The sequence below is a fragment of the Cornus florida genome, unplaced genomic scaffold (assembly GCF_030987335.1).
Source record: "Cornus florida cultivar Cherokee Brave unplaced genomic scaffold, ASM3098733v1 CherokeeBrave_3.0.0_Hap2_Chr06, whole genome shotgun sequence".
NCBI lineage: Eukaryota > Viridiplantae > Streptophyta > Magnoliopsida > Cornales > Cornaceae > Cornus > Cornus florida.
The window spans coordinates 92,186,803-92,205,234 of NW_026775576.1; the positions used below are offsets into that span (position 1 = coordinate 92,186,803).

Consider the following 18,432-nt stretch of genomic DNA (forward strand, 5'->3'; position numbering starts at 1 on the left):
GAGAAACCGTGGTAGAAAGTCATGACTTACTACCACGGCTGTTTCTACCACGGTTCAAAACCATGGTTGAAAGTGTTTTCCACCGTGGTAAAAAATTCTTTTTCTGGTAGTGAGTTACCCAAATTCTAGAGTTCATCTAACAAATTCATTTTTACCTATTAGAATAGTGATCAGATTTTTTGCCCTATAAGATGTGATTTGATTTTTTACAATGTCTATATAAATTTCTAAGATGTTACGTGAGAAAGCTAAGCTTCTTTGATCCTCTCGAGTCTCTTCTCAAATGATATAGTCTTTAAGTTCTAGAAGAATTGATGGTGAGAGAAAAAAATTGATGGTTAACTAATACAAAGCAAGTATCATGTCGTTAAGTTATTCTCCGTATTTGGGAGAATGTGTTCAAACATTGCACCTCCCTCTTTTAACAACTAATCCCTAATATTCTTGCCTTTAAATAAATAAATAAATAAAAATTTGTATTAATAGGAGAGATTTGACCAGATGTGAATGAAGAACAAAGCACGTGCTTATGTAGTCGTGTTTAAGGGAGCAATAAAGAAGGATAAAAGTTCAAAGAAGCTGAATTGAAGAGCAAGGCACATAAACGAGAATTTTGGAGAGTGAAGAATAAAATATGCTAATGTTACAATTTACACCTGTACTTTGAAGTAATGATGTTGCATTCCGGAAGAAAAAAATATTTCATTTGCGCAACAAATACAACACAAAAATTAGTACGGGAGAGGATCTGGTTCTTGCCGGTTGATGAGGTCATATTCTCTCTAGCAAGACCAAACTTCAAATTGTGATTTCATGGTTAGCAGTAGCAAGGACTGACACGGCTTGTAATAAAGCTGCGTTGATGTAGAAGTAGAATATATTAGCAAAATGTAAAGCTTGATGTGCCAAAAATAGTACAACACCATTTTAAGCTAATACACTAACGAGATGACTTAAACCTCACCGGCACCCTCTGTATCTTTAATGATTCTACCATGCTGGAGAAGGTGTCTCTAAACACCACCAAAATAATATAATTAAAATAAGATTAAAATTTTCATGACCAAGAACAGTGAGTTGCAGATTCTCTACACTAGCATGCTTAAACTACTATCAAGGTAATTGTGGCTTGGTTTAAAAGAAGCATGCACAAAACCACTCTTAAGAGATAAGCCATATATGGATGAGAGCTGTATGGATGTGATTGCTAGATCAAAGTATATATCTTAAAATGGATTAAAACAATATTACAATCCTAGGCATGACATTGATATGCATTATTATTATTTTTAAAAAAATATTTCTTTTGAATGAAGGGATGGAAAAGCTAGTGAGTGAAGCCGAGAGAAAAGTTGAGATCAATTAACATACGACGGAGTTTATTACAACAAGAAGGTTGAGATCAATAGTCAATACACATAGGGTTAGGTTTACCACATCACTAGTTGATCTCCAAATCCAAATCCTTTGTCATCCATCATTAAATTATGATTCAAAAGTCTATCTTATGGTATAGACAAGTGAGTCAACTACAAGCTTACTATTAACTTAAAAAAACAAAAAAAAAGTGAGTCAACTGCTTGATATGAATCGTATACATATATTTATGCAAAATTATACAGAAAAAACATGAGATTGAAAGACAAATTTCAATTAAAGCTCGTATCCATGCTTACATTGACTTACAAGTTTCCATTTTTTGTTTTTGTTTGTTGGGTAAATCATAATTTTACACTGACACATGATTTGTATATATTATATATATATATGGCATACTAATAGTAATAAGCCCCTTATACATGGAACTACTCCAGACGAAGAAAGACAAGTTGGATACGACATATCACACAAAATTAAATTAAGAGACAATCAATATTTTTTTTAATTTATAATAATAACTACTATTATCCAAATATAAATCATTAATATTTTTTTAATAATATTACAATAACAAATATAAACATTTTTTAATAATATTACAATATACTTTTAATAATATTATAATATTTTTAATAATATTACAGTACCAAATAGTAGTATAAAATATCCAAATAAAACAAAATAAAAATCCTAATCTATTAACGGAATCACGAATAGTAAAATTGTTATTTTTTTAAACCATCATTGAGCCATAAAATTTAAAAATTAATATGATCATCAAATCGAACCTAATCACGCAAATCGAATCGGTTAGAACTGAATTGAGGAACTATTTACAAACCCCTATTAATATTGTTCCGTCCTTGGGGAGAGTTGGACCCGTAACGGATTCTTCATCACAAAACTGAACTCTTGCTTCTCTGATAGATCAACATCACCATCACCACCAACCGTCCATTTGAAATACCAAATCAAATTAGCAACAAAATACTCCAAATGAAGCAAAGCCAAACCCAACGCGGGGCAAATCCTCCTTCCCGCTCCAAATGGCATCATCTTGATTTCTCTGCTCCCAGTTATGTCAAAATCACCAGCTTCTCCTCCGACCACCGCCTCTTTATCAGCACCACCGCCATTCCCATTAACAGTAGTAGAAGTCAAGAATCTCTCTGGTTTGAACTCCATGGGGTCATCCCATACTTTAGAGTCCCACCCCATCTCGGCCACCATGACATTGATGGTGGCATTCTTCGGCACCACGAACCCTTCTAACTCAGTCTCCTCCGTCACCGAGTGAGGCAATAAGAAGTGCGCCGGCGGTGACGCCTCAGTCCTTCCAACACCACCGCTTTCAAGTATGGCATCTTCTGCAAATCCTCCTCGTTTATCACTATCAACCCCACCTCCTCATCCGATGCTGGCGGCGGTGGCGGTGGTCCCACGACTCTGGTGACCTGTTCATAAAGCTTGGCCTGAACATCCGGGTACTTCACCAAGCTAGCCATGATCCACTGCAACGCCGTCGACGTCATGTCAGTGCCCGCTTTGAGAAATTCCCCGCACAGACTCACCATCTCGTTGTTGTTAAGCTTTCTCTTCTCCTCCGGCAACTCCAGATCCATCAAAGTGTCGACGTACGCCACCACACCACCACCGTACTCTTCTTTCCGTTGTTGTTTCTTGAGAGCAACTTCTACTGACCGGGCTCTGATCAGAGGGATCAATACAGCTTCCTGATTTTGTCGCAGCCGTATCAGTTCTTTCCACCGATTCCGGAACAAAATTTTCCCGATGGTCGGCCAGAAATTGAGTATGTTAAATCGGTCAAAACTCAGTAACAGCTCTCGCTCAACTCTTTCAATTTCTTTGATTTGCTTTTCCTCAAGCTTGTCGCCGAAGCACATCAAGACCAGAAGACAGAACATGGCGTACTGAAAATGATCCACCACTATCACGGATTTCGATTCCGACCGCGATTTGTTGAGGCGGTTAATAAGGATGGCGAGAACCCAGTTTCGCGCCGCCGAGTAACTCTTGACGCGGGAAGGGTGGAGTATCTCGGAAGTGAGGTTGCGGCGGAGGGTGCGCCAAGTGGGGCCGTAGGCGGCGGAGCTGACATTGTGTTGGTTGCTGCCGATGATCTTGCTGGTGGCCAGCGCCTTGGGGCGGTCGGAGAAGACGGCGCCATTCTGGACAAGGACTTTGTGGGCGAGCGAGTGGTTGCAGACGAAGATGGCCGGCCCAGACCCTATATACAGAGTGATGATGGGACCATACTTTTGCCGGAGATCTTTAAGGACGGGTTCGATCTCCGAAAACGACTTCCGTAGCCATAGAAAGTTTCCGATGATCGGAAAAATAGAGGGTCCCGGCGGAAGCTTCTTTTTGTTGTTGGAAGAAGAAGAAGAAGAGAAGAGGAGATTGAAGAAAGATTTGATCAGTGCTGAGATGCATAGCGAGACGACGATGATGAACCAGGTGTCCATGATTATCATCTTCAACTTGTGTGTGGTATTTAATGATTATGTGTGTACAAATATAGGGACAATATCTTTGAAATCCAAAATTCAAATAAAAGGAAAGGGCACCCACACTGTTGCACAACTAATGAGTCCCACAAGCTGGTGGATATAACATTTTTTTTTCTTTTGTTTTCCTGAACACAGAAATGTCTCTTAAGGATTACAAAAATATAAAATTTATTTAACAAAATTTTATAATAAGAGAAAAATAAACAATTTAAAAATTACTGCAACAATCTTATTTTATTTCATTTTTTATAAAATACTCGAATTATTTGTATGAAAATTTTCAAAATTATTTATTTTTATATGAAACATAATATATAAAAAAAAATTAGCCCCAATAAAGACTGAATATTTATTTTAAATTTTTTTTAAATAGTGAGTCTATAAAAGAATAAAAACACGCCCCTTTGAGACCCCAAAAAATGGACAAATTCCTTTTCTTAGGAACACATACAAGATTCGTCACTACAAAAAGGATAATGGTAACCCCAACATTAATTACTTCATTTATGAATTTCATAGTAATAGAAATACATGTACTACCGAGACAGAATTTTTAACTTGCTATCCTCTTGCCTAACGTTTTGACACAAAATGAAATCTCATTAAATCGATCTCTGATGGGGCTAAATATTTTATTTATTCTGTTCCATATGTAAATGAATGATTCTGAAAATTTTATTGCAAATATGCGAGTATTTTATTTTTTAAAAATAAAATAATTTGTAAATTACCTATTTTTCTCTGGTTATGAAGTTTTATTATACAAATCTTATATTTTTGAAATCCTTATTTCTAAATGTACGGTTTGTGAGATATGAATTTAGAATAGTTGGAGGAGTGTGTTTGGTTGGTTAGAAATTAGAGACAAAAGAAAAGAAAGGATGGTGTGAGGAGTGTGCTTGGTTGGTTAAAAATGAAAGAAAAGAAATGATACAGAGAGATAGGGAGGGATCTCTCATTTTCTATCTCTCAAAAAATGAAAAGATAGGTTGAGAAACCAACAGGCCAGTCGCCTAACAGTATTAAGCCCTTACTTATCAAAGAGAGGTTAGAGGTTCGAGTCTCGGGCATATGTATTTGAGTACTAACTAGGAAAAAAAAAAAAAAAAAAAAATTAGGAAGAGAAATGATAGTGTAGTAATATTTTCATAATCATGAAAATGTCATCAACGATTAAAAGCAAGTTCTTTCTCTTTTTTTCTTCCCTTTGTCATATCCAAACAAGAATACGATTATTTCTTTTCTTTTCTCGTCTCTTCTATCCATTTAAACATAAATAGAAATTATTACTAATTTTTTTCTTTTTCCCTTGTAACTAATACTATTCTTATCCAAATAGAGCCTAAGATATTATAGTGGTGAACTTTGATTGGTCTTTTTTTATCAACGTTAATCTTTTCATTGGCTAGTCAACTATTCAAATCTCAATTTGGATCCCACTAAGTCTAGAGTCTAGACCCGTTTGAAAATAGATCATCTAAGTGGGTCATCAAAACAGATGAGTGTCAACTGTCAAGAGGGTAATGAGGTTTCAACGCTGTCTCTTTCTACTGGTTGATGTTTTACCAAACCTCATCCTACTGTCATCAGATTTGATTAATTTGCAACAAGAGAAAGTAACAAGTGGTTTTATGCTAAAATAATATATTTAAGTTTATTAAATAAATGAAATGAGCCTCATTAACTTTGACTTATTATTACATTTTGCGGAAGTGTTTGTGAGATAAGTGTCGTACTTCAACAAAAAGCATGACCTTTTCGGTGGATAAATTTGTAAATTGTTAATATATATTATAATCTTTTCAACCTCAATCTCATACTCAAGTTTTAATGGAATCTTATATGAATTTGTAAATATTTATGATATGCGTTCGTAATTCAACCGGCTACTTCACGTGTATATGACATTTTCAGTGGATGAACTTATAAATTGTAAAAATATATATTATATGTTTTCAATCTCAATCTCAATCTCATACTCAAGTTTTGTAAGTCTCAATCTCATACTCAAGTTTTGTAAGTTTCAACTGGAGTTGATATGAACTTGTAAATGTTTGTGGTTTTCATGTTTATTTTTTTCTTTTTTTGAAAATTTGGTTTTCATGTTGTTAGATAATACACACACAAATATATAAGCTTTGTGTTACAATTTGTTTTCTGCTGCACTATTTTTAAGTGCTTTAGGGTCTATTTAGTTAAATAGAAATTGACAAAGGAAAGTGAGAGGAAAGAAACAAAAATTAATTTTCCATGTCTTCGAGACTTCGACTAGCATGAATTTTTCTGAAGAAAATTATGAAAAATTATCATTTTGTGGTTTTGTAGAGTGTGAAACGTACCATAAAAGAGGGGTACAATTGAAATTTCATTTTTTTTTTCCTTCAAAAAAGTAAAATTTTCGTGTGTTTTTTTATAGAAAAAATTTGTGAGAAAGGTGATTATAAAAAATTACTCTCACAAAATTTTCCTTTTCCTATAATCCGAACCCTTAAAACCAAACTAAGCCATAGACGGTAATTAGTTAGCCAAATTCTAGAGTTCATCTGATAAAACTCTTAATGGTGAAGAAGAAAAACTAACACTTTTTTTTTTTTTTTGAGAAAATGTTTTGGGCCATTTACAAAGTCTAGTCGGGAATTTAAGTAAAATGTTACGAAGCAAGTGTCATATTGTTCGAATAATTGGGTTGTTGAACGTGTTGGAACCTTGCACCCTCCCTCTTTTAACAATTAACTCCTAACATTCTTGCCCTTAAATAAATAAATTTAAAATTGTATCCTTTAAATAAATAAATAAATAAAAACTTGTATAAATAGGAGAGATTTGACATGTGCCTATGAAGTCGTGTTTAAGGGTGTGTTTGGATAAATAAGGGAGAAAAGAAAAGAAATGATAGTATTAGTTATGAGAGAAAATAAAAGAAAAGAAAGGATAGTAATAATTTCTATTCGTGTTTGGATAGATATGAGAGAAAAGAAAAGAAAAGATAGTTATTCTTGTTTGGATAAGATATAGGAGAGAAAAGAAAAGAAAGGATAATGACTAAATTGGGAGAGAAATCATATAAGGGATAGGGAGAGATAGCTATCACTCCCTATCCTCTCTTTTCTCTCTACTTAACCCATATAAACACACTCTCACACTATCCTCTGTTTTTTCTTTTCTCTCCCCATCCCTCCAAATCTGTTGACACCCTTTTTGGTAAATTTTGTATTAATAACTGTTGGAAACGGCATTAGAAAACGCAAACTTTGGAAGGATTATTAAAAAGATTCCGCTAAGAATTTTTTGCGAATCTATTGATGAACGCGTTCCTCTCTGCGAGGAGATGAACGTGGTATATTTATTTTCTCAAATCCGTTTCCGGGTGAATGAGAAATTGGCTCCAAAGTAAGTGATTTATAAAGCCTAAATGGGTGTGAATAAAGTGGGAAATGCTTGTCCCACATCGAAAAAGTAGCAAAGCAACCTTGAGTATATATATGTCTAGTATGGGATTTGGGTTTGGGCCCAAGGGCACCCAAGTTTTTAAGAGAGGGAGGACCTAGGCTAGCATGGATCCGAACCAACTACCACGCGCGCGCCGCCCGGCCGGTCCGAGCTAGGGCGGGGCGGGGCGGGGCTTGATTGTGAAATGGGTTTAACTTTTTATCCAAAGTTAGGATGGGCCTGTGTGGTAATTTTATTTTGTTGCTGGACTTATCAAAATGGGCCTGTTTACTGGGCTGAATTAATAGCCGAGTTGGGTTATTTGCTTGCTGGACTGGACGAAATTAAAGGGCTGGGCTGGATCAGAATTAAAAGGATTCAGTTTTAAATTTTGAACCAAGGGTTGCACCCTTTACAAATTAAAAACCACCAACAGATTTTTAATTCTGATTGGTCAACAATGGTTGCACCCATTCGGACTATGGGTGCACCCATTGAGAATAGGCACCAACAAGCCTATAAATACCCATCATTGGGTTCATTTCTTTTCACACCAAATTCAGAAATCTTCTTCTCTTCTTCTGAATTTCTTCTTCTAATTCTTCTTGTTCGGTTTAGCCACTGGTTTGGGTCAACCTAAACTGGTTTGGATTGGGTTCGAACCTTGGTTTCCGAGTTAGGGTTCAATCCTGGTCTCCGAGTCTGAGTTCATCAGAGAGTACTACACCGAGCCGGTTCGCCTATTCCATTGGTTTGAAGTGCTACTACCAAAGGAAGAAAAGTCGTTGTATCCTGGGAGATAGACGCCGAAGAGTCCGTTAGCACCGTAGCGGGGCGTATCTGTCTTAAGGCTATAGAATTAAATTCTAGCCTCGACTTTATCAGGTTCTTTTATAGTTTTATTTTCTTGATATTAAACTATATAAATATATATATATAGATTATTATAATAAATATTATATTTACAAATAATATTTAAATAAATTATACTATAGTATATGATACATTAATTTATTTTTATTAACAAAAACATGGCAACCAATTTGGATATAAATTTACACATGGAAAATGTTACAGAAGCTACATTCAAAGGATTGAAACATTTGAATCATTTAATAGATATGGATTATAATTTTAGTATTTATCTTTTAGTTGATGTAAGTTAAATATTTATGTTTATCTTTAGGATTAATTTATTTTAAACTTGTAGTTAGTTGGTTTATCTATAGGATTAGTTTATTTTGAATTTATAGCTAGTTGTGATAGAGTTGTAATGCAAGTAAAGTACTTGCATACAGGAGTTTGTTTTTATGTTTTATTCTATAAATAATCAAAGAGGCATGCTGAGATAGAGGTCCAGCACCCTTTGTCCCTATGGACATGTACAAAATGAGAACCATAAACAAGTGAATGCCACATTTGTCAACCAAGGGAATAATCCGTATGGCACACATTACAATCCCGAGTGGAGGAACCATCCAAACACTCTTGGAAAAGCCAAGGGGAAGGCTCAAACCAAGCCTTCCCCAAGGTTGTTGAAGTCCATTTGAGCTAATAATCCAGAAAAGAAGTACCTTAATGCTGCATTTTACAGTATTGAGTGGTGCATGAAGACCTCTCATGTAATTTTAGTTACCTAGGAGATTTCTATGCCAGAATGTACCGTATCTAACGGCAAGTTATGTTTACATATTAGCAAGTAGTGCCACCTTTAGCTTGGGAATTTATGTTTGAGTTGATGAGTTAGGGGACCAAATAATTACTCTCTTCATTTCGTCTATATGAGAATGATCTCTCTTGAAGATTATCGTTTCTCCGCTGAATTTTGAGGTTCTAATTGCCCTCCAAATTATATTGGACAAATTTTTTTAGATGATTATTTAATCCAAACCTGGCATTTAGTATCTACAAGACAAGCTCGGGGAGCCAGAATCTTTGAATTGATGTTCTCACACCTGTTTGTTAGATTAAAAAAGGCAAAAGTAATCCTTTTATTTGATCTCTAACAATGCTTCTCTCAAAAATTCCTTAAGGAAACATGCACTAAAGTTTAGCCTGATTAAATTATTCAAAGGTGGAGTCCACCTGCTAATGATGTTAATCAAGGTTGGTGTTGTTGTCAGGGGCTTATTTGTTGTTTTGGTTGTATGTTTTGTTGTTCGTTGTGGGTTCTATTACTGCATAATGATTTTTGATATAGAACCAACATACAACCAGTTGAAAGTTAGATTTGCGTTTTATAAAGTCTTTAATGATCATACAACCAGTTGAAAGTTACATATAGGTTTTATAAAGTCTTTAAGAGCATGTGCAGCGGGCTCGCAGAAGCCTAATTTTCGCGAGCCAAAGGCCTTTTGGGCGCACAGCGCCCTAACTAAAAAAGTGGGGCTCAATTTTCCTTGCAGGCCGGCCTGCGATCGTTGAATAATTTTTTTTTGTTTTTTTTGTTGCAAAATGGCAAACTTGTAAGGGTTGGTATGACCCAAAAGAAGCTTAGGAGAAGGGTGTTCTCCTAGCAAGAAAAAGAAGCAAGGCTTGCTTCATGAGAAGGTTTACTCTCCACCATTAAGGAGAAGCTCTAGTGGATTGGAAAATCTCAAGAGGGATCTTGAGCCGATGAGTAGGAGTTTTTGAACCCACAAGGTACCACCTAGTGTGCATTTATAACTTAGAGGACACTTTTCCACGTACTAGAGCCAAACCCTAACCATCACATAAATTATGTACTCACAAGCTTTATGCTCTAAAGACGACTATGTTCATCAATCTTCATGCTCAACGTATAGACACACTGTTTGAACCACAAAACACAAGTAAATGTCTGTTTGAAGCCTTGAATGAACAAAGTTTATTAATTGAACACCTTACACTTTGGCCTTTGCTTGATTTTCCCCAAAAAATTAAACAAAAAATAAAGATAATATTAAGAATATAAAAAAAGAAATATACTACGTATATAAAAGAGATGAAAGAACTACGTCACTGCGAAAAGGAGCTTTGAATTACTCTTTTTTTTTTTTTGTCAATCCAAAGGTGGGACAAAACCAAAACCAAAACCAACCTAGATTGAAGATCTAGCTGGAGAAAAAACAACAGATCCATCTATGTGAGCCAAAAACGAACTAAATATGAGCAGATCTAACCAAACAAAAACAAAAAGGGCGTAAAAACACACCCACGAAGCATATTTATTGAAACACACCGAGTTCATTGCAGCCGTGGGAGGCAGCTATCACCTCGCCACTCCCATAGAAGGGAACAGGGAAGAACAAAGGGAAGAAGACGATGGCTGGGTAAAGAGAGAAAGTTAAAGAAAGGTGGGAGCGTTTTTCAGCACCTACTACCTTATTTTCATTGATTGATTCACCTTGTACATAAGCATAATATAGACCTTGTTTGCGTAACTTCCAAGATTTGCTAGCCAATTAGCTGCTCACATTTCAATTGCATTTACACACGGAAGCACACTTGTCTATCCCAACTACTCCAAATTGATCCCAACCCTTCTCTTCAATCACTTAAGAACCCCAAATGTCGATAAACTTGTCCTTAAACACCCCAAATCTTCCTCACCCGTGTTCTTCAAATCCACTTGAGATTTGGAATTTCTACGAGTTAGGATCATAGATTTTAACATTAGATTGAAATGTATAAATTCACAAGAAAAGTTTTGATTAGGTTTGAGCATCAATTAGAGATGAAATTAGGGCCAGTCAGGTTTCAGTTTGGGATTGATCCTAGTTATATCTGCTGCAAGTACAATTTTTCTCAAATCTATGAATATCCGAATCTCTGATTTGGGTTTATGATTTTATTCTCAAATCCTTTGACGATTTGAAAAAAGTTGCTTTCAAGAGGGAGCTCTCTTTAGAACATTACTCATTTGTTTATGGTACTTTCCTATTCTCTCATATTCTGATGGATGTTGTGTAGAGGAACATATTTAACTTGCCCCATAAAAAAACAATACTCATGCTTATTTCTCAAATTAAAAGGATCAATTTCAAATGACAAGCAAAAGGTCAAGACAAATGAAATCATGGATGTGTTTAGGCAAGTAAAAGTTAACATTCTGCTTTTGGATGCAATCAAGCAAATTCCGGCTTATGCCAAGTTTTTAAAAGATCTTTACACCGAAAAAAGAAAGAACAAAAAGCCAAGCACCTAGGAAAGTGGTCTTGACCGAGCAAGTGAGCTCTATTTTGCAACATAACACTCTTCCAAAGTTTAAGGTCCCCGGTTCACCTACTACATCTTGTGTCATTGATGACCATGTCATTAATCGGGCTATCCTTGATTTAGGAGCAAATGTTAACCTTCTTCCATACTCGGTATATATCAAATTAGGCTTTTTGATAGATCGGTCGGCAAGTTGCAAAACCACCGACGTCGGTTTCAAGTCTCATTTTGATCATTTCTTGGTGTACTTATAAAATACTTATACGAACATGTGATTAAACGTTAAAATCTGAATTTAAATTCCGCTTTGTAATGGGACCACCATAATCGATGGATAACGATCATTTAATCTCAAATTGATATTATTTTAACTATTTCATGAATATGTTATTATTATTATTTTTATATACAATTTTTTTTTGAAAGGTTAATTTCAAACTTATATATACAAATAATAATTACGAATTTCTTTCCCTTCTCTCTTTCGTATAATTTTGGAATGATGAAAAAACGTGAGTCACAAAGAATATTTCATTTCTTCTTGCTTCATCCCTTACTTCCCTTGTCATACCCTTAATATTTAAAGGATAGTCTCGGTATTTATTTATTTGTTTTAATTGTATTTTTAATTATTTAATTGATTATTTGACTAATTGTTTATGTGTTGAATTGAATTAAGTGTTACTTGAGTATTTGATTATGTGTGTATGTGTTATTTGTATTTGTCTATGTGTTAATTGTTTAATTAGATTATGTGCTTAAATGGTATTTTGATTAATTGTAAATTTAATGTTTTCTTTTATTTTATTATTTTCTTTTATGGTTATGGTTAGTAGTAATGGGCCAACCAATTGGGTCTCATGGACTACTTGGATGGGTATGGATTATTACCCATGAATAGTTGTGTGTGTGTGTGTGTATATATATATATATATATCATATACATATATAAAAGGGAAAGTAATTTATTAATTACTTTTATGGTAACTTGGGTAGTAATATTTAATCTGATGTATATGTTTTATATTTAAATAATAAAAATATACATAGATTTGATACGTGTTATGTTTTAAGTTACTTTATAATATTATGGTAACTTAGGTATTATTGGATAATCCATTAATAAATAATGGGTAATTTATTAATTACTTTTATGGTAACTTGGGCAGTAATATTTAATCTGATGTATATGTTTTATATTTAAATAATAAAAATATACATAGATTTGATACGTGTTATGTTTTAAGTTACGTTATAATATTATGGTAACTTAAGTATTATTGGATAATCCATTAATAAATAATGGGATGTGTATAATTTATTTATTTAATAAAGATATACATAAATTATATACTTAACATATTTTACTTACCTTTTTAATATTTTAATTTTTATTTTTTAGGTCGACTTGGATTGGGAAAAGGGTTAGGGTTATTTTATTTAACCCATAAATATATTGTTATAGGTTGTAAAAGGGGGTTAGAAATATTCACGTGATATATTTCAGATAGAGAGAGTTAGAGAGGGAATGAGGAAAATTAAGGAAGGAATGAGGAGAAAAACCTTGTAGAGAGAAGATCAAGGAAGAAGAAGTTTAACTTTCGATTCGAAAGTTTAAGGCAAGTTTCTCTTTTATCTCTTTCCCTTTGATTCGTGTTTCTGTACATGCCTAGGAAATTCCAGAATTTATTAAACACATAAAATTAAATAATTATGCATGTTTAATTGGATTAGAATATAGGTTTTATGAAATTGGTTCATATCTGTTCTTGTGTTATGAATTGATAAATGCTTGATTTGATTTCTGGTGTGAAATTTTACATGTTTAAATTATGTATTTTTCATATCTGTGGAATGATGGAACGTAGAAACATGCCTAGGATTCCTGAACATTAAATAGGAACTAGGTTTGGGTTTAAATAAATTTAAATAGACTCAGTCATAATGATACTTGTTATTTGAATGTTTTAAACAAACAAATGGATTTAATCTTTTAAAATGTTTTAGCAATTGAGATTAAATATGTAGGATGAATTGGATATGGAGAATGCTTATTTGACGGTATAATAAAATATCATTATGTATAAGATTCAGTTTGTGTAGGACATATGATATAGGAAGCTTAAATAAATAATAAGTCATTCCTATTATGTGATAACTTGATATCATATTATTATAGTTATTTCTGGAATGTTTGATATATTTCCTTAATTGTTACATCAATTGTTGGATTGTGTGGTTTAATGCACCGGTATGAGACGGTGGCATTCTAGGGACAGATTAACTTATCAGTTAAGTCTTACCTATTTTATATAAGGGAATGGATTTACTAAAATGTTAAGTCCTACTTATATTCAAGTCAGGTCAGCTGAACAAGTTGAATGACTTATGGAGGATTAATTTATTATATAAGGGAATGGATTAACTAAAATGTTAAGTCCTACTTATATTCAAGTCAAGTAAGCTGAACAAGTTGAATGACTTATAGAGGATTAATTTATACTATTAGGATGGTTATTAGATTATATATATATAAGTATGGTGCCATGATATGAGCTTGAGTCTCAGGATCAGTGGTTAGGGCGCGTATATCGCCAGGGATGTGTATCTAGATATAGTGTAGTTGCTTACCCTGGTAGGTCTAAGTACTCATGCCCACTATATGTGCATTTTGCATGTTGCCTACTATTCAAATTGAGACAACCCGATAGTCTAGTGAGGTTCATTTAGTGTGTATATATATATGCGGACTATTAGTTATTATTGGATTGATTAGGATATATACGTGTATCGAATCTCTACTTGGACTGTAGTAGAGTAGAACTTGTTTGTGGGCCTGACCCACCATTATTTTTCAGGTGTTCATCAAAAGTAAAGGTTATTCGTGCTGAGAAGAGATCTGTCTACTTCACTCTTCCGAAGTCTACATAGGAGTTTCTTTTACATTTCAATTTTCTAATGTAGACAGTTATTGCTGTCACTTGTTCTATTTTGAATTTTTTCTAGGGGTCCACACAGTATGAATTCCCGAGTTATATTAATGGAGGATTAATTTTATCATAATGTTTTTATTATTAATAAGAATTTATTCTGATGAGTTATTGGATTGTTATTTTAGTTTTCTTTCAACAAATGATTTATTTATATTTATTCTTTTGTACTCTGTGTTCGTTTATTACCGATTTGTCTTTGATATCCCCGAGTATTCGAGCGTGGGCCTGGCCAACCCGCATTCATAAATCCAAGGGTATCACATCCCTTCCTTCCATCCAATGGAAGCATTTTTCATCCGTCTTTTCCTCCATTGTTCCTCATTCCTTCTTTCTAACCAAACAAAGCATAAAACATGTATCTAATTGATGAAAGAAGGCTAGTTACACATTCAACTCACATTGTCATTGCTTTGTGTGCGTGTACAGACACATCCGGATGCCCATGCTTTTAGGACTTAATTGAGATTACCATCTTTTAGAAATATCACAGTGACTCTTAATAACCGTTCTTCCTCTCCTTCCAAAGTAGAAGGTCGAGCGATGTCGACGAAGCCATTCGCCTTCTTGACCATCTTTGCCTCCGCGGCTACTGCCCGGACTCTCTCAATTTCAGCACCATAATTCACGCCCTCGGTCACTCCAATCGCTTCTCTGAAGCTCACCATCGCTTTGTCCTCTACATTGCTTCTCATTGCATCCCCGGCGAGCGAACCTGCAATGTTGTCATAGCTTGCTTGCTCAATTTACGAACCCCACATACCACATTGCATGTTACTCATTATTTGATCGAAGCAAAGTCCGAATTCGTGCCATGGGCCATAGTAACTGACTTCAATACTTAAAGTATACTTGTTGGCATGCTTACATAGCTTAAAATCTTGTTTTTGGACCAATTTCGTGTTGGGGTTTGAGGCTTGAGTGAAGTCTCAACATTTCTTGTTCAAAACAGGTCCTTCAGCACCATTTCGAGTCATTTCGGTCGTCTGCAACGCTAGTTTGGTCGATCGATAACTTTTGGGAACTTCATTGCACAGTAAAACACTTGTTCCAGTAGCCTTTTTCACTGTTTGGACCCAGTTCGGTCAACCGATGGCTTATTTCGGTCTACCGAAACTTCCTTCCCTCAATTTTAGCTTTTTTGTGAAATTTTTGCCCAGTTCAGTTATCCAAAACTCTATTTCGGTCAACTGAAATAGCCCTCATTCAGCTGTCTCTTTAATTTTGTTTCAGCACTGAAGTTCTGAAAGTATCCTCGTATGTTTAGAATGATTTTTTCATTATTATTATTATTATTATTTTCAACTTGTGTGTTGGATATGACCAAGGAGGCATGTATTTGTTGCTGGTTAGCTTTTTATGGTGATTTCTAAACAAATGGATTAACCTCCTCTCGTTGTGGATTTGCATTTACATGCCCTCGGCAGCCGTCGGAGGTATCAATAGATTAGTCTTACCTTGGTTTTGGTTTTCCACCACCTCTTGATGATCTCTCATCGGAGGAATCGGCTGCACATGTGGGCGTTGTACATTTTGATTATTATTCACTGGTGGCTGATACACCGGCACAGCGGTTACTGCCGGCGGATTTAATAATATTGGTGGATTACCAAACATTATCATGAATGTAATCACTAATTTGAAGCTTAGAATGGGTGTTTTCGTTTTCTAAAAGTTTTAAATTTTTTTTTTTCTAATTAACCAATAATTTGTTTTTAAAATGCATTAGATATCCTTTTTAAAATATATATTGTAAAACTACCACACCATGTCCTAAAAGTATCCCAAATGTGTTAGTTTCATGTTCCAACTATGTCAATGCCATGTCCTAATCGTGTCCAACCAAGAAAAAAAAAAATCAAATTCTAAGTCATCTAATATCCAGCAAAGTTTTGAAACTAATCATACAAAATCTTGTTCCTCCAGAAGTTAGCAAGTTTTCACCAAAAAAGGAATCAAAGTAAAACAAAAACCGGGTAGAAGAAGTTGAACCCTTAAATATATCAGTTGATTTAGATCCTGATATGGATGAGCCTTATGAGGATATGGATCATGAAGTGGATGATAAAAATAGTGAGGGACTAAGTGATGAAAATGATGAGGAACTGGATGATGAAAACAATGAGGAAAAGGTTAATGATGTGGAGAAAGATGATGTGTATGATTTTAGGATAGAGAATCAAGATTATATGGCAGAAGGTGATATTGATTGTGTTGAAACTGATACTAATAGCTCAGATGATGATCTCTATGGATCCTAATGCCAAGGACATACTTTGCATACATATGTCCTTCATGTCAAAACTTTACATAAAATTCTTAATATCATGTATCACATGAATGTTATTGCTACCTTGCAAAAAATCATCAACATATAGGACAAAGAAAACAAAAAATGACTTTCACTAAATTTGATGTATATGCATTTATCAATAACATTCTCTTTGAACCTACAATTAGTAACCACTGTATCAAAATTTGGATACCACTGCTGTAAAACTTGTTTAAGCCATAAATGAGTGATAATTACGTATCGGTACAGTTCAGTATCCAAATATAAATTTATTTGAGGTTTTAGTGTTTTGAAATAATTGACTAATTATATAGATTTTAGAGTTGTGGAAGTTAATTTTTTTAACGTGTTAGAAAAATATGTTGATGTTATATGCAATTCATACATGATACATGTTTTAAAAAGTCATGATAATAATAATTTGATCTCTCTAACTTTTGTATTGTATGCTGTTACAAGAAGTAGGTGATGGAATATGCAAATCTTCCCACATATATGTTGAAAGTATTTGTTGTTCTTATTATAAATTTAGGAATTGTGAAATTGAGTTGTTGAAATTAATTTTTTTAACTGTGATCTGTTTGATTCATCATTCAGAAAATAAAATATTATTTTTGAAAATTATAAAAGACCCCTAATAATATCCCAAACTGAAACGGAAAACTAAAAGAAATCCAGAACTAAATCATGAAGAGAGATCCTACGTCGTCGAAAGAATGAGTGGCTATCTCTGCTCAGCACGAACAATCTCTACGCCTGAAACTGACGAACACCTGAAAAATGGAAGTGGGTCAGGGCCACGAATAAGTTCTATCCTACTACAATCCAAGCAAGAGGATGATTTACCACTCATGGATGTAGAAATGAAACACTCAAGGGTTATCTTCAAGTTAAGCTCCATCTTCTTTCTCTTTTATTGCTTCTTTTCTTACTCAATAACCCTAATCTTTAGAAAAAGAAACTATGTTTAAAAATTGCTTTTTCTAAAAACTAATTAAAAGTTGTAGAACAAATTGTTGAACCTCAACAAAATGGTTCAATTTGATTTAAAAACAAGCTCATTTGTGCGGTGAACAAGTCAAAAAATGGCCTTCTAATTGGTCTAATCTCGTAGCCCCTTTGGTAGGTGGAGGTCGAGTGAGCTCAGGAATTAAACAAATCACTGCCTGGCGATCGATCCCCAACTTCTGCGATCGATCGCCAACCTCAACGATCGATCGCTGATGATGTGGCATCCTTATCTTGACAACTTACAACCTTATCCTTTTAGCTAGCGCTGACGTGGCACTGCGATGGATCGTCAATTTCTGCGATCGATCGCCACTTGAAACGAATGATGAGGTGACAGTCTTATCCATTGTTGAGGTAACTACGATGAATCGCATGGCCTGCGATCGATCGTGGATCTTCAGCGATCGATCACCACTACTCTAGGGCAATTTTTCTGACTTCTTCCAGTGAAGAATAATATAAAAATTTTGAAGAGAAAATCGGTACATTTGTTGTTTTGAAGGAATCACAAATATTTGTTAAAGAATAAGAGTAAAAATAAATAAATAAAGAATTTTAGAGGGACATTTTGTAATTTGTGTCAATATTAGTGATAAACAGAAATTTAGGAACTTAAGTT

At 34.3% G+C, this 18,432-nt stretch overlaps 1 pseudogene; it reads right to left on the reverse strand.

Moving 5' to 3' along the window:
• Positions 1-679: 679 nt before the first annotated feature.
• Positions 680-3,982, reverse strand: LOC132312902 (cytochrome P450 89A2-like; annotated as a pseudogene).
• Positions 3,983-18,432: the final 14,450 nt, after the last annotated feature.